General features: G+C 40.4%; 1 long non-coding RNA gene and 1 pseudogene across 1 annotated transcript; one reads left to right on the top strand and one right to left on the bottom strand.

The window, feature by feature from the left end:
* Positions 1 to 3,405: 3,405 nt before the first annotated feature.
* LOC148362951 (uncharacterized) lies at positions 3,406 to 4,089 on the top strand. Its single transcript, XR_015850831.1, has 2 exons — positions 3,406 to 3,549; positions 3,738 to 4,089. It is a non-coding gene; the product is annotated as an uncharacterized LOC148362951 (long non-coding RNA).
* A 19,432-nt stretch (positions 4,090 to 23,521) lies between these two features.
* LOC148362950 (U2 spliceosomal RNA) lies at positions 23,522 to 23,611 on the bottom strand (annotated as a pseudogene).
* Between the last annotated feature and the right edge of the window lie 973 nt (positions 23,612 to 24,584).

The following is a 24,584-nucleotide window of genomic DNA, read 5'->3' as shown; positions in this document are numbered from 1 at the left end:
AAATATTTTCTTTTAAAAGAAAATCTGTACTATATATTTCAAGATATGGTTAATACCACATTATATTGATAATTAATGGTCATTGATTATTAAAATTAATGATATTGATTATTAATAATTAGAATCACATTACAACTTTTGCTTTTCTTAAGATTTTTTTAACCCAAAATTTTAAAAAAAACAAGTTAGTTTTTAATGTAATTACATCTTTTATTTTGGCATTTTTAAATATTTTGGGAGGTTTTTTTATTTTCCAGACCCCATGTTTTCATTTTTCCTCAATTTTGTATTATTTTAATATTTTTCATGTTACAACAGAACAATAATATTACAAAAGTATTATTATTTTTATTTAATTCAAAACAAAAATCACATGACAGTGACATTAGGCTACTAAGAGCTACATTTCTGGGCGCAGAAGAAGATGACAGTTGCATTCTGTGCAGATGACAATGATAGCCCCAATGTGTAATATTTGACCTCTAGATGGCACTGTCTTGTCTGGTGCAAGCGTTGCGAGAAGGATGCCGGACAAACATGGTGCCGATTTAGGTCGGGATTTCACGGTGTAAAAGAAATACTAATTTCTCAACCTCACATTTCAGAACAGCAGGCAGCACGGCGGCGCAGCGGTTAGCGAATGTGCGGCACAGTTCAAGTCATGGGAACCTCCTGCGTGGGTTCAAATCCAGCTCCAGACTTCCTGTGCGGAGTTTGTATGTTCTCCCCGTGCTTGTGTGGGTTTCCTCCAGGCACTCCGGTTTCCTCCCACATTCCAAAAACATTCATTTCAGGTGAATTGGCCGGTCCAAATTGTCCCTAGGTGTGAATGAGTGAGTGAGTTGTCTGTCCCCGTGTGCCCTGCGATTGGCTGGCAACCAGTTCAGGGTGTCCCCTGCCCACTGCCCGATGATTGCTGGGATGGGCTCCAGCACCCCCGCGACCTTACTGAGGATAAGCGGTGCAGCTAATGAGATAAGATGAGATGAGATGTGACATTTCAGAACATTGATATGATAGTTCATAGGGTGGCACTGCGGCTGGGTGGCGAGCACGCAGCCTCACAGTGCAGAGGCCCAGGGTTTAATTCAAGCTAACGTGGCCTCTCCGTGCAGAGTTTGCATATTATCCCCGTACCTGCGTAGGTTTCCTCCCACATTTCAAAAACATACATGTCAGGTTGATTGGCGGGTACACAATTGACCCTAGGTGTGAATGAATGAGTAAGTCTCTGCATGCCCTGTGACTGGTGGGGATCCAGTTCAGGGTGTCCCTCCTGCCCACTGCCTAAAGATGCCTGGGATGGATTTCAGCACTGCCGTGACCCTGGACCCTGGAAGGATAGTTAATGTATTTTTATACATATTACACACTGTCTCTTTAAAATTGTTTGAAATTAAATCTGTTTTCTATCAAAGGGACAGTGAGAAATATTTAGTGCCTCCTAGTGGTACAAAAAATATTGAATTTAATACTCGGCAAAATGCATTAATTATCAATATCAATAAAATAAAAAGTAAAAAAAATGTATTTCTTTCAAATGGAGGAATCCATATCTTGTAGTGGCTGCCATGTTTGTCTGGAATCTTGCTGCTACGCTGTGCTCTGTTACACTGGTTTTCGGTCGCATCAGACAACAGTGCCATCTAGTGCTCAAATATTATACACTGGAGCTTTAAGTCTGTGTTAATAATACCCAACTGAGTTCAAAAAAGCATGTTGTTGTTTTTTTTCACATGACTATTTGGAATTAGCTTACTTTTATCATCTGTGTTCCGGCCACGGAGTGCATTGGACTGGGGGGAGGACAGCAATTTCACACGCATGCTTGTGGTTTTCTTTTATTCTAGGGTAAAAATGGTGAAGGTAAGAAAATGACCGTTTGGAATACATTTCAATTGCCAACATAAACCTTAAAAGAAGAAGGGTTTATTCGAGCACATCTAAGAGAAACACGTACGAGCACGTGCCACAGAAGCAGTTTGACAGAGGCTGCAATGATGATTTCAGCCAGAAGATGGCATCAGCAATTGGAATATTTTGGAGTTACGAACAACACCTTTAGGTTTTATTATTTTAAAATCTTGTGGGAAAAATTCTTAAAATGAGCAAAATAATCAACAACCTACTAGTTAATTAATCAATAGTTAACGTTTTATTTGGCCGAACGAGAAAATATAGTTTTGCAGTTTAATGTCCACGCGTGTTGCAGCATCCTTTGTGTTCGGATACATATTGCATGAGGTCGTGTTGTACTTTTCAATCGATGCACCTAAATGAAATATTTTCAAAACCTCCAACCTGATGAGGAACTCACTGAGTATATTTATGCACTGTGAAACAAAAAAAGTCCAATCGGCAGCCATTTTTTGCCCCCATTCCATGACCTTTAAAAATCCCAGGCCGCGCCTCCCAGGCCTCACCTCCATGTGAAGCAATGCGGACGACAGAGCTTAAATGATGATGCTATGGACTGCCACTGACCCCTAGTGTCGCTCAAATATTCTGTTACACATCTTGTAACTTGAATTATCTGTCCAGTACGTGATCAGCCCCCGGCAGGGGAAAGCTGCCCGAAAGCCACAAGCGGGGGTCCAATTGACCCCAATTCAAAGTGTCATTCCGCAGCCTCGCTGAGTCTGAGATGACGCCAAGGCTCGGGATGTGGGATGCTAAACTGCCGCTTGATATTTAAGCAGTTCCTGGGAAAGGCAGAGCTTGTCCACATTTAATGTTTTTATTATCTATTTTATTTTGTACCTAGATTTTTAATAAACATTATTTGGGGGTAACATGAAGATAATTGTTTTTCACATAACATTTGAGTCCAAATGATTTTTCTCATTCAACAAGGTAGTTTATTCATTTTTTATATTGTTTTGCTTTCAGTCCAGAAAATTCAGTTCAAATTAAATTCAAATCATGGGCTTATTTTAAGAACACTTTTTGGGTAGCAAAACAAGATAAAACATGACTAAAATTAAAAGTACATATTTTGATTAAATAAGACTAAAATTAAACGATTGGGCTACTGGGAAATGAAATAAAGATGCATTAAGTTAAAAAAAATCTCTGAATTGACATTTTAGTCAAAAATGGTAATTGCTACTTCATTTTATAAATTGATAGTTTGGAAAATTAAAGGTGATCAAATAAGCGATCGCAAGCTATTCATGTTCTTATTTCATTGTTTATTTATTTTGCATTCCATAAGATTTACTGCCTTGAGCCAGACTAAATGAAGCTCACAAAACCCCATTAATATGAAATTTCTGACGACCGACTGCAGCTTGAGCTTTTCTTAAAGCTCCCCCGAACAAATGTAAACGTCTCATTAGATCATTGTCTCCAAAGCACTTAAAAATAGACGTTAAAGCCGCTTGCGCGTAAGCCCCATCTGCTCTACAACACATCCTCATCCAGGAGAGGCCTCGTTTTAAGGCACAATTGAACCTTTAATAATGTCATGACTGATGCATGACCCTCCGTGGGCAGGTCTAAAGGAGGAGGGGTTTTGCTCTAGGGATAGCGCCACAGGGACGGAGGCAGGTATGATACCTTCTTTTTCGGAGGGAGAACGTCGGTTTGCGTCGGGTTGATGACATTCTGTGGTTATTGTCATTTTGCATGAAGGAACGGGACGGTAAACAAGGAGCTTTGACAGCGGAGTGACCTCAGATGTTGCGCATTTGATTGATATCTCCACAGACAATGATTTCTTCTTTTTTTTTTTGCAGCCCCCTTCTTTGCTTTTGGTTCCATACGAGTGAGTGAAGGGGAAGAGGGGTGAGGGAACGCAAGAGAAATGTCACACCAGGGAAGCCAGCGAGGCGTAAAGCCCTGCCTGGACAAGCTCGGGGTCAGTGGCTCTTCTGTGCCCCTTTTGCGCCCCGGGTAAAATGATCTAAGTGTCTGTGGACCTCTGCCACCGATCTGCTGGAGTGCAGAAGTCAAGCGCGTGGGCATGGAGGAGTGCAACCCGGAGAAGGATTGGCTGGTAAAACTACATGTTGTGGGCTATCGCCTGGAGGAAACACTCACTCCTTTTTGCAGCCTCTCTCTGTAAATAAATCAAAATAACCTTTGCAAGCTGATGGCTCATGTGCTTTATATCTGCTTTGGGTGCTGTTAAGGATTCAATTATTTATGATTTGATTTATTATAAGGCATGCTCAATACTGGACAAATTTCAATACCTTTACCCACAGATATCAATACCAAGAGCTGACAATATTAATTCTCTTAATTCACAAAATGCAAAATCATTTCCAAAAAATCTTATAGGGAAAGGGCAGCTATAGATGCTTTTAGTTCATGAAGTGACAGCACTGACAGTAAAATTGCCAGCTGTCACAAGTACCATTATCACAAAACAAAACTTGGTATCTGCCCGATACAGATACCTGATATCAGCACTCACCCCTCCCTACTTATTATGTACTTGAGATATGTGGTGTCGCTTTTGAAAGGGCTTTAAAAGTGTTCGGAAAATGCCCTTGCAAAACATGGTAAAAATATTCGGCACTAATTTTCCCTTACCTGTTATGGATCTCCTATGACAATTACACGTTTTCACAGTAGACAGAGAAAGAAAGAGAGGGAGAGAGAGGAGAAAGAAAGATCACAAGAGTGGATTGAAAGAAGGAGAGGGACAGACAGAAGGCGTAAGATATAGAAAGAGAGTGAAAGATTGCGAGATAGGCATAGAGACAGAGAGAAAGGAGTGAAAGGGGGACCGAGAGAGATTACATGATGGATAAAGAGAGCAAGAGTAAGAGAGAAATATTTTATGAGCGGGATAGGGAGAGAGAGGAAAATTGGGGTGGATCTGGAGAGAGGGTAAGTGAGAGAGGGTAAGTGAGAGAGAGAGAGAGAGAGAGAGAGAGAGGGAGAGAGAGATTGCAAGAGAAGGAGAGAGACAGCTTACAAGAGAGGTGTAGAGAGAGATTCCAAGATAGGGGAAGAGAGAAAGATAGAGAGGAAGAGAGAGAGAAAGGGACAGAGATATTACGAGAGGGGTAAAGAGAGAATAAGAGAAAGAAAGATATTTTGAGGGGGGTAGAGAGCAAAAGAGTGAGAGGGAAAGAGGGAGACAGAGAGATACAGAGACAGAGACAGAGAGAAAGAGAGAGACAGAGACAAAGACAGAGAGACAGAGAGACAGAGTAAGGGAGAGATAGGACAGCGAGAGAGGGGGGGTTGCAAGAGAGAGAGAAAAAAGGATTGCAAGAGAGCAAAAGAGAGATGAAAAGATTACAAGAGGAGAGTGAGACAAATTACAAGAGTAGGTTTAGAGGGATAGATAGATAGATAGATAGATAGATAGATAGATAGATAGATAGATAGATAGATAGATAGATAGATAGATAGATAGATAGATAGATAGATAGATAGATAGATAGATAGATAGATAGATAGATAGAAAAAAGGGAGATAAAGAGAAAAAAATGTGAGAGAGAGAGAGAGAGAGAGAGAGAGAGAGAGAGAGAGAGAGAGAGAGAGAGAGAGAGAGAGAGAGAGAGAGAGAGAGAGAGAGAGAGAGAGAGAGAGAGAGAGAGAGCAGTAACACCTCTCCACATTGTTAAATAATCCCACCGTTCTCAGATAATAAAGCTCTGTTCATCCAAGCTCTCGGATTCAGGTACTCCATTTATCATGACGCGAACGTCACTTATCAGCCGTCGTCGCTCTGATTTGTTTCCCTCCGAGCGGGAGAGTGCAAGCGACGGGGCAAGTACGTCAGCTAGCAGGGTAATAAGGTCGAGGCAAAAAGCCACCCGGGGGCAAATTTGCCGGCAAGCGGGCAGAAAGACCGCAACAGACACAAAGGACGTCCGGGACGTATGTTGCGCAATCCAAAGCAATCCACTCAATTGCCAGAAAACATGACATGACCTTTCAGATTCGTTGAGCATCAAGCGCGACTAGCGTGCTTTCCGATTCAGCGAACCCTCTGCCCCCTCACGCCCGCTCCTTCACCCCCCCAGGTCCTAAAACCCAAACGAATTATGACTCCGGATCCAGACTGGCACAGTCAAAAAGACTTGACTCTTGTGGCGACCTCTACTTAAGGTGCAAGGAGGAAAAATAAAGACTCAAGCGGTTCTGGCCATGTTAATCAAAGGAGGTCTTGTTTGGACATGAAATGTCGAGAGCTTGCCGGTGAGGCTATGTCCGGTGTCACGGCAAGTCCAGATTTTTCACATCTTTAGTTGGTAACGGCCTTTGAGGGGAATTCCACGGGTTGAAGACACTTATACACTGCAGTACAATGGTATCTCGGTCTTCTGTCAGGACCAGAACGGAGACTGGACCCACTTGCGTTGCGTATCCCACAAGTTTTATTAGAAGAAAGAGAAGGTTTGCGCCCACGATCCGGTGATCGCTGGACGCGGGAAGCAGGTCGCTCTGAACGCGGTAGTGGATCTTCCGTGGCGAGCGATGGCGTTGTCAGGAACGGAAAAACGTGTAAGTCGCCGGGACAGGAGAGCAAAAAACGTAGTCGGGGTCGGAAGCGAGTCGTAAGCCAGGACGGGAGAGCAGACGTGGTCGAGATCAAAAACGGGTCGTAAGTCAGGACAGGAGAGGAGACGTGGTCAAGATTAAAAGGGGTCGTAGCCGGAGACAGACGGGAGTAAAAACGGGACAGGTGGGGGTCAGGGTTGAAAAAGGCTTGCCTAGTATACACTGAGGTTCGCAGACGGACTGACATCAGATGACAGACAGGAGTGGGTTTAAATAGGGACAGGGAGCCAATCAGAATTCGAGGTAGTTGGCGCCAAAGGAGCGAGCACAGGTGAATCAAATCAGTAATCATGACATCCTCAACCATAATGCGTTCCTGGTAGTTGGTTGTGTCCCGATTTGGTTGAGTACCTGAATTTTTTTTCCCATAGGAAACAATGGTCAGTATTTTAATCCGTTCCACCCATCAAAGAAATACCTAAAATATTAGAAAAACATGTATTTAAACAACATTAAAGAATATAAATGTGTATATAATATTGAATAAACATAAAAAAGAAGAAATATAAACTATTTTGTATCGGTTACATACATTTGAACAGTGGTGTGATGGCACAAAGGAATGGGTGTGGGAAACGGCAAAGCGCTTTTTCGCAAATAAAAGCTCCACTAGTGCTATCCCCGCCAACTCCTTGTCCTTGATAAAGATTAGAAGCAACTGATAACTTCAAAATTGACGTAACCCTTCACTCATTGACGGTCCGGATAAAAGTGGCGCTAAAGCTAGGCTAACTAGCGCCGCCAAGTGAATCTCCGCTCCACTCAGCTCCACTCATTACACGCCAAGTCTCAATAAATTCGACTATTTTGACTCGGCTATTTTTGGTTGGGCACTGAATTCCGTGTTGAGCATCGAAACAATTTTACGCACATTTTTTGGTTGAACACAGATTTGGTTGAGCATTGAGGCAGTTGAGGACCAGGGTACCACTGCATTTTCTTCTAATTCCTGTTCGAATCGAACTAAAACTAACCTGCTTAGCATGCCAAATTAGCAAAAAGCTTTAGCCCCAGATATTAGTTTAAAGATCGATCTACAGATCAACCGGAAGACCAGAAAAAAATCCCATGCCTGGTAATGAACTAAAAGGCGGCCATTTTGATCTATATAGAAGGTCAAACGATTTAGTTGGTGTTTCCACAGGTTGTCAGAATTTCATCACTATTTTCGTCTAACTCGTGTTAACATTTAATCAAAATTAGCCTCAACAGTGATCAAGTATTCACAACATGCTAATTAAACAAAAAGGGCTACCATCAAACAAGAGCTTGAAGGCAAGTTTTCTTCCACCGTTTGCTTTTATAGCCCAATTACGAGAGGAGATGTTAGTCAATATAAGAGATGGAGATGAGCAGTTATTACAGAATATTCTGGGCACATATGAGTTACAGAAAATTACTGTTGGAAATGACTAGTATCCTTCTTTTTACCCTTCTTTTTCTTATCCTGCTCATGGTTCTTCTTAGACTGTGATTCTTCTTTTTCTCCTTGTCCTTCTCACACTTCTTCTTACCCTTCTTCTTATCCTTTTATCTTTATTATTATCTTTCTCGTTCTTTTTCCTAACCTTCTTGTTCTTATCTTAATTAAGCTTCTTATTATTATCATGCTTCTTCTTGTGCCTCTTCTTATCTTTCGTTTTCTTCTTAATTTATCCTTTATTTTGTACTTATTACCATTTTTCATCACCTATCCTTTTTTATTCTTTATCTTCCTTCTTATCCTTTTCATTATCACGTTCTTCTTCTTGTCCTACTTAATTTCTTGCCGTACTTATCCTTTTTCTTCTCATTCCTCTTATCACTGCTGTTCCCTTCTTCGAATCTTCCTTATTATTGAAAAAGTCTTGCTTCTTCTACTTTCTTCTATTTCTTCTTTTCCGTTTCTAATGTCAGTCCATTTCCGCTTAAAACTGCTTAGCAAAAAGATCCTAATAGCGCCCTCAATTCAGTTCAAAACAAAACAGAAGGAAATAGAAAATGGCGAACAAACACTCTTACACTGAAAGGGCGATCCAGAAAACCATAACCTAAACCTTTGGGTAAACAAAACCTAAAGTACAGTGGTAGTGGAAATATCCACTGCACAACACCTTTGTTTAAATTTGCTTTGACAAGTACTGATAGTTCAAGGTCACTTCTCGCTACAAAGGTGAAAAAGTAATGGCTGAATATATGTCGGCAGCAGCTGCATTTACCATGTTTGTTGGTAAAACATACGGTCACCGCAACAAAATAGGACAAGACAGATGTTTGGCAATCACTCGTCGTCACCAAATCCGTGTCAAGGTCAGACGCCATGGTTTGTTTTTAGATTTTGCCTTTGATTGCGACTAGCTTCTCCATTATCCCCTTTCTTACCCGCCGGATTTAAAGCCGGCAACAATTCAAGGTCAAATACGGTTAACCTTACATATTTAACCTTTTCCGCAGTCATCTATCTTTAAATTAATATCTGCCCCCGGCGCGTTTGTTGTCCACTGCAGGGAGGATCCAACAAGTCGCTTTGTATTAACCTCAAAAGGAAGAAGGGCGGAGCGATCGGGGAGGGGGCCGCCGGTCCGACAATCTTGTTTCACGGGGGACTCTTTCGGTGCTCGTCGATCGGAAGTCTTCGTTAGTCCTTTGAATATAAAGCCTGGGTCAGAGATATCCGCCGACTGGAGAGGTTGAGCGGGGTTGTTCTTTTTTAATTGTCAGGTCACTTTGTGTAGGGGCAGAAGATCCTTTGGGCGGCCCGAAAAAAAAATATGTCGTTTTTCCGTCGGAAATCCCTCGACTCATTATAAGGGAGGGAAGATTAATTGAGCGGTTGAGCAAGTGGCAGCCCGAAGACTAGATCAAGCCTCTGACTGGCCAATTAAAGCCGGACTACAGCACCTTCTTTTATTCTGAGACTAATCCTTTTTCCATTGGTATTAGTCACTGCGGTCCAGCAGAGAAGATCAAGGCCGAGTTGTCCTTTGACAAAAGCCGAGACGTCTCTATCACGCTTGAAACGATGAGATTCAATAGTCTTCATAAGAGCCAATCAATTAAAATGTCGAGGAATTGTGGAGTGAACAGATCTCGAAATCCAGACTGAATGAATAAATGAGTTTTGTGAAATCCCAAAGGACAGTGTTTATTCTGTAAACCCTTCAAGTAAACAAATTCAACTGTTATGCTTTTCTTTCTTTTACATTTTCTAATATTTATTCTTTTTATCCCCCTACATTGTCGCAACCCTCTTCATATCCTTTGTCTCTTCTTATCCTTCTTTGTCTTTCTTATTCTTCTTACTCTTCTTTTACCTCTTCTAACATTTCTTCTTCTTATCCATCTTTGTCTTCCTATCCCTCTTCATATCCTTCTATTTCTTCTTGTTGTTATTTTCCTTCTCGTTTTTCCTTGTCCTTTCCTTTCTTATTATACTTTTTTTTCATTTTTGTTTCCTTTTTTTTTAATCTTTTCTTTCTTCTTACTATCTTTCTATATGTACTTTTGTCATTCTTTTTCTTCCCGTCCTTCTCATATTATCCCTCTTATCCTTTTCCTTCTTTTTATTTTGCTTATCTATCTTATCCTCAATTCTTATCCTTTTTTTTCAATCATTAGTTTTCTTATTATCATTTCTCCCTCTTATCCCTTTTCCTTTTTTTGTATTCCTACTCTTATTGGCTTCTTTTTCATTATCCTTCTTATTTATTCTCCTTATCCTTGTCTTTCTTATTAGAATCACAAATTATTTTTATCCTAATCCTTCCTGGTTTTCCTATCCTTCTTCTCACTTTTCTTCTTCTTATGCTTTTCATTTTTTGTATAATTCTCGTAATTCTGTTTTCATCTTCTTCTTTCTCATGATCCTTTGTTTTTCTTCGTATTCTTTTCACAGCTCTTCAGCAAACATAACTTCATTTCCCATTAACTGACATTGCAGCCTGGTCATCCTGGAAGGGGGATTACCTCATGCGCAGTACCTTCTCAAGGTTTCTTCATTTACCTAATGTTGAGGTTTTGAGTTTTTCCTTGCCCTCATATAGGTTGTAGATCAGGGGATGGTGTAATAATAGTCTGTAGTTTGCAATAATCTGTGGTCTGTGCAGCCATTTGAGACTCCTTGTGATAAAGGGTGTCACAAATAAACAGGACTTGACTTGTTTTTTTGAAATCCTTGACATTATTATCCTAGTTCCATCTTCTTCCTGTTGTTTCTCTTCTTTCTTCGTTTTCTTCTGAAGGTCAGTCCAGTTCCCCTTTCTCCTCCAAGACTTGAATTATCCTCTTAATAGAACCCTCAGTTCAGTTTCCTTGCAGCTCCTCATTAATATTTCACTTGAGATTTCAACATTGACACGTCATAGCCCAGCATTTATTCAAAAGAGGAGATTAAGAATAGACTGGAATGTTGTTGTTTATAGTTAGAATCTGACACCATATAGACTGCAGTTCCTATAGAGTGCATGGTGCTAGCGCTGCATGTCCAGAAGACTGGAAATCAGTTTACGTAATCATTCAAATTGCGACCCGTTCTTATAGGTATTAGCGACGTGTCTTATTTGCCCGGCCGACCCACCAACCCACCTGCACCCCCGCAAACAACCACTGACCGACCGATGTATTTCATTGTATATTACCATAATGACACAGTCTCCCTTGCCTCCCCTGACTGCACTTCGCTGTCACCAATGTATACATTTTTTGTCTGCATCACAAACACACGCAGTTTTACGTGTTTATAATACTCAGAATGGGTACCAGAGTGCTAAAAACTTGTCATCATCGCTCTCTTCACAAAGCCATTATGGATGAAAAGCTAATGCACTCTCCGATATTTCCCCATCTTTTCCACCAAGGGTAGTTTTCCCCTGGTGGGTGATGGGTAAAATTGCTTGACATTTTCCCGGCTCCAATTAACCTTTGATTTGACTCTCCGTTTTCCTTGTCTCCTTTTATTTTCCTCCAGAAAGTGGCAAATGGAGAGCGGAAACACAGCCATTGTTTTCTCATGTTGATCATTTCCCATTTTAGAGGTCTAATTGTTATTTTTTGCCCCCTGGAGATTTTGGACGTACACTGTATATGTGGACGGAATATCTAGCTCAATAGCAGGTCACGACTTGTTCATGTTGGGTTAATACGGAACTGCTTTAATATTGTATTGTATGAAATGAAGTCGGAAGAGAAAGATGGGTGCTATTAAAATGTTTTGTTAGGGAGTCTCCCAGTAGAGACTCCCAACAAAAATAATGAGAAAACTTTCCACCAACAGAGAGAACTCATACAATTGTCTATCTCAATCCTAATGTCAGGGTTTGGCACACTGTGTCCACCTATAGAGGGGGCAAAACTGAGAAAAGTGGCCCAACTGTGCCTATTTTGTCACCACACCTGAACATCATTATTTTAGCCCTTTATATTAACTGTGCCTGACAGCAGATGCCGTCATTGTCATTGCTAGGGCAGATTTGTTTCTTATTCGGACAGTTTGTTAGACTGCTAGTTGGTTTGTTTGGTTTGTTACTTTGTTCCTGGATTTGCCCTAAAATGTTATCCTTTTTTTAAGCCCACCTGACCCGTATCTGGCTTCCTTGCATAGAGGGGCCTCCGCTGTAAATCGTGACAGCATAGAATGGCAATTGAACAACCGAGGTTAGTTGAATTAGCCAAAGTAAAAGATCAAAATCCATTCCAGCTGACATTGTTGCAATTAGTCCAATTTGTAAAGTATCTAAAATAAGTTGAAATGTTGTTTACTGGGTATTTTTAATGATAACTATAAAATAAAAATTCAAAGTCAGTACATAAATATCCCTGAAAAAGGTGATTACGAACAGTTTTTGATATGTGATTCTATTCGGTGTTTGATTCAGTTTAAGGACAGTTCGATTAGAAAGAAGATCGGTTTAATCCGGTTGGACTATTTACCTTTTTTTTTACATATAACTGAATAAATTTACTGATAATATGTCATTACCTTATCAAATATTTTAAAGACGATTTGATACATGTATCAGTAAAACATTTTTCTCAAGACCAGAACACAGACAGGACCCACTTGCGTACGTTTCTCTCAGTTTTATTGGGAAGAAGGGAAAAGATTGCACACACGATCCGGTGATCGCTGATCGTGGGGTGCAGGTTGCTCTGAACGCGGAAGTGGTACCATGGCGAGCGATGGTGGTGTCGGGAGCAGAAAATAACAGGTCAGTAGCCGGGACAGGAGATCAAAAAATGTGTTTGAGATCAGAAAATGGGTTGAAGACGGGAACCAAAAATGGAGTGAGTCAGGGTCAAAAAGCTTGCCAAGCGTGAACTGAGGTTCGCAGACAGACTGACAACAGGTGACAGAAGGACGGGGGTTTAAATAGTGACAGGGAGCCAATCAGAGTCCGAGGCAGTTGGCGCCAAAGGAGCGGGCACAGGTTCCTTGCATCAGTAATCATGACAATGGTGTTTGATTCAGTTGAAGGACAGTTTAATTAAAAAAGAAGATCGGTTATATCTGGTCCACTTTTTTTTATAAATATAACTGAATAAATTTACTCATATTGTGTCTTATCAAATATTTTAAAGACCATCATCTTACATCAAATACGACCAAAATTTGATTTGGTCGTATTTGATGTAAGATGAGAATTAATATTATCTTTTACTGATTATGCTTCAATGATAAAAAAAATATCCCCCAAAAAATTAATGAATTCGAAAGTGTCATGTCCTGCACGGTTGTCATGGCACCCAGCTGGCCCCGCCCCTTGACACCGGCTGAGACGCATTGAACTGATTGCTTGTGGAGTAAATAAACTCTCCTTTTGGGACTGCCCGTGGCCAGACCATTGCTTTACGATGTTGAAGACCTGTTCATGCCTGTTTGATCCGTGTAAATGCCTAGTTTGTAATTTTGATTACCTGTGAACCTGTTTTGTTTTGTCTTTGGTCCGTTTGTGTGTTGGACAACTTTTCTTTCTCAATTAAATTGACAGGTCGTCTACGCAAATGAGTTCCGACTTCCTGCTTCCCGGTCCGTTTCATGACAGAAAGTCAAGTTAACAAGACGTGAACCAAATCTTTCATAGTTTTGGAGCTTTCCATCTACTCTCTGGCAAATTTTGGACTAAAGGAAACCTCTAGGACAAGGTTCTGCTTTGGATCTATATGAAATGTTTGAGATGACCCCAAAATTGTCTTATTTTACACCTTAAAACTTTAAACAAGTAAAGTAGAATTAGGTTTTCTTTTTTTAAATCATTTTTAGCTCATTGTTATCACAGAACTACATCTTATGGTTTCATGACATGTACAGAAATCTTCCGGGAATGCAAGGTACAAGAAAATGGTGGAAAATTATCGATACAAATTTCAACTTAGGAGCAAAAATATCATTTTAAATGGAGTATTAATTTAAAAAAAACAGGTGATGATGATGCTATCACAAATGATCACAGATCCCTGAGCTCCTTTGGAAAAAATATAATACATTGAAATGTAAGTAAATCGACTCAATACAAACTTCCTCTTGGTCTCCTTCCGAGTAGAAATAAACGGAAGGAGACCAAGAAGAAGGCTGCGATTGACGTGGATGGATGGTGTTATGAGTGCAGTGGAGGAAATAGGTCTAAAGTAGTGGAAGCTAGAGCTCTTGTTGGTGATAGAAATGAGTGGAGAGGTGTTGTGAAAGGATAGAGGGATGTTTGGACGCGTTCTAAGGGATGGGCAGGGCACCTATATGATATGGCAGGGGTAAACCAGTGAAACCTGTTGGGCCCTGCTGTTGAACAGAAGAGTGTGTTGTGTCACCCTGACCCGAGCAACATGGACGCTTTCTTGTGTCCCATTTCATCTGGAGGGATAAAAGCATGACCGACTTTAGTGCCGAGGTGCTTAACGTGTTTTGGTGTTTGGGCATTTGGGTTGGCCATGGTCCAAAAATGTTTGTGTGTGTTTTTTTGTTATTTCTTTCCCTTTTTGTTTTCTTTGTTATTGTATGTGTTTATCTTGCTGTCGGTCACCCCCCTCGAGGGATATGACTAGGGTAGATAGACAGATAGAAATAAACTCTTGGATATCTATAAAATAAGACGATTTTGCAATATAAAAATCATAAATTCTATATCACCATTCAACAACATCACATCTCATTTTCCTCGGCAGGGTCAAAACGGTCGATACATCCCTTTAACCAAAGTGGGATGTATTATTCAAATCTCAAGGTCACAAGAAATCCGACGTTCCATCCGAACAAAACCGAGCGAGTCACCTCGTGACAGCGCTTTAAACTTGCGCTGCTTTACCAGCGCCGATTCCCTCGCAACGATAAAACGAGTCACGTAAAGTACATGCATTAGTAAATGACCTGAAGAAGCAGCGAGCATCAAAACCACTGTATATCCAGGCCTTGTAGACTGGTTCTGTAGAAAAAGGACTTTTTAGACCATTGAAATCAGGCATCTTGAAACCTTGTCAACATCACCGTTTGTTAAGGTCAAGACTCAACTCACATAAACACCTTTTAGGCATCCCTCCCGCGTTAACATGTCAGCAGCCTTGATAACAAACATTGCAAAATTGTTGAAAGGGGCTTTTTAATTTGGCACTGAGGAGAGTAAGATATTCAACATTTACTCTGGAGGATGAGGCTTTTAAATACTTTTTTGATAAGACGGCTTTGCTGTTACTCAATTGAGAACCAAAGCAGTTGTGAATTAGCTGAAACTAGAGACATTCGCACACATTTTTACTGTTTTTTTTTAAATGTTCATCCTTTTGAAAAGGTTTTGTAGCTATTACGGCTGTACAGCCAAAACTCCCAAGTACTGACAACGGGATTTTGGAAGTCGAGTCAAGTCCTGTTAATTTATAAAGAACTTAATCACTAGAAGTCTCAAAGGGCTGTACAAACTACAGACAATTATTTCACCATCCTCTGATCTAAAACCTACAAGAGGGCAGGGAAAAACTCAAAACCTCAGCATGAGGAAAATGAAGAAACCTTGAGAAGGGACCACACATGAGGTAATCCCCCTTCCAGAATGGCCATGCTGCAATGGATGTTGCGAAGGCATCAACAACAATAAATATAGGTTATTCATAAGCTATTGAATATTCGTGTGTTTTGATCCTAGATTTAAACTGTTCCACTCAGGTTGCAGATTGAATCTCAGAGGGCAGAGCATTTCGGAGCACCAGGGCCCGGTTGGAGAACGCTCTTTAACCTGCGTATTTCGTCTTGGCTTTTAGGATCACTAACAAACCAGCATTTTCCGAACGAAGGCTCCGAGGAGGAACATACGGGGACATTAAATCAAGTAGCTATCAGGGGGCAAGTCCATACATAATTTTGTATAATCCAACAGAACCTTAAAACCACATCTTAAACTGACCGGGAGCCAATGCAAAATCAAAGTAGTGTGATCAAATTCTCTTTTTTTTTTAATTTAAAAGCCTCACAGCAGCATTGGGTACCAGCTGCAGGCTCCTGTTGCTAGACTTCGGGAGCCCAGAGAGTAGTTAATTTCCCTAATCACGAGTGCGGTTCCCACTTTTGGAGGACAGAATGCCAATGAAAAACAGCCAGGCCCAATAAATATGTACTCTGCCAGTCTCCACATCATAGCAACATGGGATTAAGGATAATGGATCACGGTCAAAACAGCAATGTTCATTTAGGAGGTCCACAATAACACGCTTTCTGCAATAGTCGACGTGGGATAATAGATCACCACCACAACTGTACATTTCATTTTAAACAGGCCAGAAAAGCACGTCTCTTGACAGAAGTGCAAAAGTTTTAAGTGTAAAAATACAGTAACGGCCCAAAAAGGGCTAACAAATGTGCCCTCTGCCTTTCCCTGATGGTAGCAATATGCCATTGGGGATAATGGATCCCGGCTGCACAAGGGCAGGTCACTTTTTCGTGGACAGAACGGCAAAATAAATCCACCAGGCTTGATAAAAATGTGCTCTTCTGGCCCCTTCAAGCAGTAGTATACAATCAGGGATAATAGATCACAACATATTTTTTCAACCCACGATACATTGAGTTTACAATTTAGTCCACATGTGACAATGCTGTAAACAGTGCATAACAGTCCAAAATACGGACAACACTGAACTGGAATAGTCACAAGAACGAACTGGCATCCTATGTCCAATATTAAAAACAGAATACATTTATCAACGAAATAGCAAGGGATTACGGTAATTCCATTCTATCAAAACACAGCTAACGTTCGGTAGGGGTCAGATGTGCAGATGGCCCCATGATCTGGCATTGTGCCCCCTGACGTCCTAGCCCGAGTTGAAGTTAGGGCGAGGTTATACAGAGCCTCGCATCTCATAGCGCCGCAGTGTTAGCTCAACGTCAATCAGGCTAATGCTAGCTGACATTCTGGTGAGGGTGGTGACAGGGCAAGGTTATGTGTCCCTCGGCGCTCTCGGCCTTCTCCAAGACCAGCTCTGCCAGGGTTCTGTCTCATGTGAGTACAAAGGGGGGATTCAAGGGTCAACCCTGTGAGAGGGGTCGGGTCCAAATTCATTTACACTCCTACTGTGTTGCACCTTTGGGCAAATCAAGCTTTAGGCAAAACGTCTGTGTAATGTGTTTTTTCCTGCTAATGGGAAATGTAATACTTAAATGTATTGCAATAAATTCTATATTACACAGTTCTTCTTGGGTTTTTTTTTGTGAGGACTGAAAGTACTGTCAGGAAAAGAGAAAAAAAAAAGAAGCAGAGAGGCAGAGAGACAAAGAGAGGGAGAAAGAGAGGGGGGTAGGGAGGGAGGGGGAGAGAGAGAAAGAGGGAAAGAGAGAGAAAAAGGGAAAGAGAGAGAAAGAGGGAAAGAGAGGGAAACGTAAAGTTGGGAAAAAATAGGGAGAAAGGAAGAGAAGCAAGATAAATAAAAGGGAAGCAAAAAGAGAGATGGATGGCGAGAGAGAGGGGAGAATAAAAGAAAGAGACAGGAAGATAAGGGGGAAAGGAAGATAGAGTGAGCAATAAACAGAGTGAAAGAGTGAAGAAAAGAGAGAGAGAGAGAGAGAAAGAAAGAAAGAAAGAAAGAAAGAAAGAAAGAAAGAAAGAAAGAAAGAAAGAAAGAAAGAAAGAAAGAAAGAAAGAAAGAAAGAAAGAAAGAAAGAAAGAAAGAAAGAAAGAAAGAAAGAAAGAAAGAAAGAAAGAAAGAAAGAAAGAAAGAAAGAAAGAAAGAAAGAAAGAAAGAAAGAAAGAAAGAAAGAAAGAAAGAAAGAAAGAAAGAAAGAAAGAAAGAAAGAAAGAAAGAAAGAAAGAAAGAAAGAAAGAAGGAAAGAAAGAAGGAAAGAAAGAAAGAAAGAAAGAAAGAAAGAGAAAAATACAGGAAAAAGAGAGGGAAAAGAGAGGGAATAAGATAAGCAGAGATGGAGAGAGAAAGAAAAAAAGGGTAAAGGATCAGTAGAAAAAGGAAGAGAGAAATAGATAAATGGATAGAAAGAGGGTATTTTGGGGGGGGGGTCTGGTATCTCTTTTTAGTTGTTCTGCCTGCCAAAAAGTGAACTGCACCAATCGTATGCATTTTGGGAATTGGCAGAAAGCAGTTTGAGTAAGAGTGAGTAAGAAAGTTCCTTTCTAGGCTGACTTAAACGAGATGCATGGATGTGTCTAGGATCCATTATCCCCGATCGCATATCGCCTTTTATTTTATTATTATTATTATTATATTTTATATTATTTTATTTATTTTATCCTTTTTCCCCCTTTTATTAAGTCCATACCAGTCTGAATCAATCCAACCCTCATTAACTATTTTATGGCTATAAAACCTTTATTGCAGCTACAGCTGCGTCACATAAAGAAATCTCATAAAATAGAAAAATTATTGAGGATTCTGTATTTACTCATGCAGTGTGTTAACAGTGTGATCATTTTGGTGAATTACCGCCCCCTATGCTTGTTGAAGTGGTAACGTTTCTCTAGACCTCCAGCATGCACTGTTAAACCAATTCAAAATTGGATTGGCTGAACCGACAGTGATATCACGGCTTGCACATCAAATATTGCAGGGTTAAGGGCAGATTGAGGAGCCTAGCAAGAATTACTCCTGAAAAGCTGAAAAAAACAGCGTCGAAAATACTCCACTGCCGTGAAATGGTTCAGTCTATTTGATGTCTAGCACTGCTCTTCTTTCACTCAGCTAGTGGCACTTGCGGCAGTTCCTGCTCAGAGCCTTTTCTCGAAAAATTCTGGTATACTAGTGACCCCTAGAGCCAAGAAGAAATCCACATGTTCAAGAGCGTTCTCTATTCGGGCTCCCGGTGCTGAAGAATGCTTTGCCTTTTGAGCTTTGATCTGCAACTTCAGTGGAACTGTTTGAATCTAGGCTTAAAACACACTTCTATTCTATAGTTTATAAATGACCTATATTTTATGTTGACAATGTGTGTATTATTTGTTATTGCAACATCCTTTGCAGCCTGGCTATCCTGGAAAGGGGATTACCTCATGTGCAGTCCCTTCTCAAGGTCTCTTCATTTTCCTCATGTAGGTTTTAGATCAGGGGATAGTGTAATACAGACGCTCCCCTATTTACGACCATTCGAGTTACGAAAAACGGTAGATGCGAACAATTTTTGCGGGATATCGAAAAAATACTTGGACATTGCTGTAAATTGGATTTTGTATTGTGTACACCTTTTTCCGAGTAGAGGAAATGACTGTAGTGCTTCTTTCCGCCACTATCGGCATGTGGCGCTGTGAGAGGCCCCCCACTATCCAAACCCAAAGAAGAAATTTGGCTTCCTCTTCCTATTTTGTGTGTAAACATTCTATAGTGTATCTCCAGCTCGCTAAGAACTTTGACGTTTTTATTGTTTAATATCTCATGAATCAATTTAATATGGTTGGTGTAAAGTGTAAAGAGGAGGCGAGCTGTTTCCTTTGAAATGAAAGTGGAATAAGAAAGCTTGATGCGGTTGAGAAAATGGTTAGATCGCTTTTTTTCGGCCACTTTTTGCCCCCAGGAAGAAGTCGCCTAACTCTTGGAGCTCATCTTCCAAAAGTAAGTTACACTTCACTTTATCTTTATAGAGCATACTATTTTATGAAATGTTTATTTTTTTGTACAAAACAATAAAGGTTACTTATATAATAGAATAGAATTTACTTTTATTGTCATTCTTTGTAACCATGCACACAGAACGAAATGTCGATACACCTGACCCGTACAATTAAACTGTAGCGAGCCGATGTAGCCGCAGCCAAACAGGGCGCTGCCATTTTAGACCCAACTGCTGTGTTGGGAGTCATTAGGTGACCAAACCCCCCAATTTCAACCCTTAATGCCGAGCGCCAAGCAGAGAGGCAATGAGTCCCAATGTTGTAAGATGACTCGGCCGAGGCTTGAACCAGCGACATACCAGTCCCGGAGCGGGCGCCCTACCATCTAGGTTACCGAGCTGCAAGCCTTAAATGAACTTATACAAAGCTAAACATACATTTCATACAAAATATAGCACTGAAGTAACTTACGACCAAATTCAAGTTATGAACGATCTTGTTCGTAAGTAGGGCAGCGTTTGTAATAGTCTATAGTCTGTACAGTTCTTTGTGACTTCTTGGGATTAAGAGCCATACACATATACATGACTTGACTTGCCTTACTTGAAATGTGATTGGTTAAATGATTAGAAATGAAAGTACGCATCATAATCAGGGACGAAGGAATGAAAACAAGCGAACAGACAAATGGAATTACTGTCTTGTTAACTATCATTTGTGGCTTTATTTTGGCAAAGCCCAAAAAACAAAATCTGTCATTAATTAACAAGTATTGATGGACAAACACTATAATCAGCATCACGTGATGCAGGTATTTTTAGGCCAGGAAAGAAGGCCTGGCAGGCCCTCACAGCCCCGAGGGTCTACTGTACATGACAAGTGTGTGTATGTGTAGGGTGGGGGTCAACCGCGGTGCACCCACACGGCAATACGGTCATAGAAGCGGCGCGCATGAATCTTTCACCCCCATAAATATTTGACCGTTTCCTTTGAATCATTTAATGAAAAACCCACTCTGTTGTATTGCAGGGCAACACGTGCAAGCAGTATAGGTTTTTTTTCCCTTTTTCTCTCCATCCTTGCCACCCACTCCACCCTCCCTTGCTCTCTCTCAGCTTGACAAGCTGCTCAGTGGCCCTGAAAGTGAAGGAATTATGCCGCTTTGTTGCTCATGGGCGTCGATGCACGCCGCGTCTCAACGCAATGTAAACGATATGATGATCCGACGCTCCAAGGCGACATTAGCGTCATCGTCGTGATCGTCTGGGCCCGATTGGTCGGATGCCACTTTTGGGCAAGGTCTGGGAGTATGGATTTTTTCAACGAGAAGTTAAAGGAACATTGTGGATTTTTTTATTGCCCCCTAGTGGTAAAAAAAAAAAAAACTTTGTTCATTAAAATAACAATATTGATTTAAATTCAGTCATTCATTCATTATCTGCACCGCTTATCCTCAGTAGGGTCACGGGGGTGCTGGAGCCCATCCCAGTCGCCTTCGGGCAGTGGGCAGGACACCCTGAACTGGTTGCCAGCCAATCACAGGGCACATAGAGACAGAAAACTCACTTGTTCATTCACACCCAGGGACAATTTGGACTGGCCAATTAACCTGACATGCATGTCTTTGGAATGTGGGAGGAAACCGGAGTGCCCGGAGGAAACACACACAAGCACAAGGAGAACATGCAAACTCCACACAGGAAGGTTCAATCTCATGACCTCAGAACTATGCCGCACACACGCGAACCACTGCGCCGCCGTGCTGCTTATTGATTTAAATGATAAGCAAAAACTCATGAACTATTATATAACTTTGCACTTTTAAATGATCACTAGTAAACCCAAAAATATTTATTTGTCATGACAATGGGTTTACGGGAGCGGACATCTGGCTGCTAAGGGTACTGTTTTTCTCTTGTTTGTGTTTTTTTATTCATTTTTGTCTTGCTTTTTGCTGTTTTTTTCTTCTTTTATCGCTTTTTATTTCTGTTTTTTTCTTGAGTTTTTTTGTTTATTCTCTCATTTGTCCTTTTTTTCTTTTTTCTACTCTTTCATTTTCTCTTTCTTTTTCCCGTTTTCTTCTTTTTAATTTCTTTCTTTTTCCCCCCATGTCAATTTATTTCATTTGTTTTATTTCTCCTTTGTCTTGCTTTTTGCTTGCTTTTTTCTTCTTTTTATCTTGTGTCTTGCTTTTTTATTCTTGTTTTCTTCTTATTTCTCTCTTTTGTCCCTATTTGTTTTCTTTTTTTTTTTCTTAAAACCTTGCTGAAGGCTAAACAAACCAATGAGAAAAAAGATGATGCACTTGGTTACTCTCCATAGTTATATTCACCCTGCGTTTAAGTAACACACATTTTCAGTTACACTCCACATTACAGCGACATCTAGCGGTCAAATATTGCACGGTGTCCCCTTTAAACGGTCGTCAAATGGAAAGCTTCCACGGATCCTGTGTTGTTAAGTAAATGAAAGGAAGAGTTGAGGGCACCAGATCTGATTAGCATTGGAAGTCAACTGTGCAGTCTGGAGTCACCTGGAGGTCAGTGGCGCTTTACAGCTGAGTGGCCATGCATATGCGCAAAACAACACTAGAATATGCATGACTGCTATTAGCCACAACTGCTAACAGTTTAGCTCTCTATACGTTTTGGATAAGAAAACAAAGATTTGAGTAATCTGCCTAAAACTGGGTGTCAGAATTCTGGACTTGGCATGTCAGGGCATATATATATATATATATATACATATATATACTGTATATGTATATACTGTATATATATTGTATATATTTTTATATTTCGAATAGTTATAATGATGTATTCTGAGTAAAATGACCCCTGTATATTTAAGTATTTTGAAATCCAAAAACTGAAACATATTCTGTTGGAAAAATTATCATGTATGGTTGCATGGTTAGAAAAACTGCATAATGTTCTAATAAAAACCAGCTGGAACACAAACTGAACAAAAACTGAAAGAGGGCAATGTACATTTTGTTGGAACGAAGACAAACTCAAGTAAGACGATGCAAGACATGTTGGAACACAAACTGTAGGCAAAAAAAGGAAAATGTATAATACGAGTTGCACTAAAAAAAGGGTACACGTAACTTGTTTATTCATTTAATTGTCGTTCTTTTTTTATTGCTTGATGTTATTGCACTATTTTTCATTGCAATCATTTTTAAATTTAGGCCAGTCTTCAAGCACAACCTTGTAAATATTTCCCCTTCTTATCCTGACATTCTTTTTATCGTGTCCCTTCTCAAGGTTTCCTTATTTTCCTCATGTTTAGGTTTTCGAGTTTTTCCTTGCCCTCATGTAGGTTTTAGATCAGGGGATGGTGTAATAATAGTCTGTAGTCCTTAAAAGTCTGTAGTCTGTCGAACCCTTTGAGACTCCTTGTGATTAAGGGCCAAACAAATTTAACTTAAAACTTATTTTTCACTTTTAATCGTTAATGACCAAGTATACTACAATCCGCCTGAAATGTTTTTTTTTTTTATTTTGGCTTTACAAGAGTCAAAAAACATGTTATTGGTGATGGTTGTTTTTTTTCTTTTTTTTTTCTTTTTCAAAAACAACCCAATTATCTGGCAATGTCTTCCATAAATTTGTGTCAAGACAATGTAAAAACAGTTTAGAAGAATGGTTCCCAAACTTTTGCAGGCTGGTGCCCCAATGGCCCCCCAGTGTATTACTAGCAGTTTTGGGGTTGGACACTATTAGACAGGTTTAGCTAGTCACAGACTTGGTTATTCCTTTGTGCCTTTGCAAACTTTTTTCATACGGGTTGAACGGCACAAATTCTGCTTTGATGGGGGGGGGATTTTTTAAGGGTTATTGTTCTATTTTCTTTATTAATTATCCAATATCCGTTATCGGTCAGTTCATAATACGCTACAAAGCCAAGGAGCCGGGACTCTTACTCTCAGACAAAAGGCCAAGCTAAGGTCCTAGCCCTAAAGCCTTGCTGCGATCATTGCGAATGCACCGTTCCTGGAGGTACTGCAATACCGGGCCGATGCGTGGAGTGGACAGAGCCAGCTCTTATTTCATCTCCGGATTGCAAAAATCAATCGTCACATTGTATACAAATTCAGAACCCCTGACCTGACCAACACAATAAGATACATGCAAAGCCAAACCAAAGCGGAGGTTTGTTCACCTTCCAGTCCACTGGTAGATGCACCTTCTCCGTCTTTTACTTGTAATCCTTTTGGCATGCAGTGATCATTTTTAAGGTGCTGGTACAAATGACTTGTGTTTCCTCTGGACCTAGCGACTACGCGAAAGCAAATTCTGCAACAGGCGTTTTCTTCAGTTCCACGTCCGCTTCGACAAAACCAAATAGGTCCAAACAGGTTATGTACCGCCCTTCTTCGGTGCAAGCTTCATTTCCTTCTCGGTTTTTGACCCTGGGACTATGTTTACAAAGTCCGCCATGACACTCAATGAGCTCACACAGCGGATGTGGCATAGTGTGGTGATTGCAAACTTTGAATCGCGTTTACTGGCCTGTGCCTCTGATTGGTCAGCCCTTTTAAAACTCGAACAGTAACAATTGTGGTTAGCCAAAACTCCATCACTCAATACAAAATCTTGAAAAAAAACGCCACTCCATTCAAACTTCTGACTTTGACTTTGGAGAGCCCGCCCCCCAGATCTTTCCACCACTCTCAGGAGGGCGGTACCGCCCACTTTGGGAACCACTAGTTGAGAATTTAAAAAAAAAACGACTTGGATTTATCAGGATTATAATGAAGTAGAAACAAACTGAACATGAACACATTGTAAGACAACATAAACTGGAACTATAAAATGTTGTATATGCATAGAAGTCTAAAGTATATTGTCAACTACTTTTAATGGGCCTGAAGCAATTCCTGGAGATGGAGACCTACACAACACATGACCCATCAAACTAATAAATTGTTCATCAAAGGATTCAAAGGGTGTTTTTTTTTAATTGGTTACAGATAATGAAAATGCTTTACAAAATGCATTACTTATTATGCCCTGTCTGTCAATTCTTGCCTGTGATTAGTCCGTT

This window comes from Urocampus carinirostris, chromosome 7, assembly GCF_059441175.1.
Source record: "Urocampus carinirostris isolate Australia breed hairy pipefish chromosome 7, RoL_Ucar_1.0, whole genome shotgun sequence".
Classification (NCBI taxonomy): domain Eukaryota; kingdom Metazoa; phylum Chordata; class Actinopteri; order Syngnathiformes; family Syngnathidae; genus Urocampus; species Urocampus carinirostris.
The sequence above is the reverse complement of the archived record's forward strand: the minus strand, read 5'-3'. Positions and strand labels throughout refer to the sequence as shown.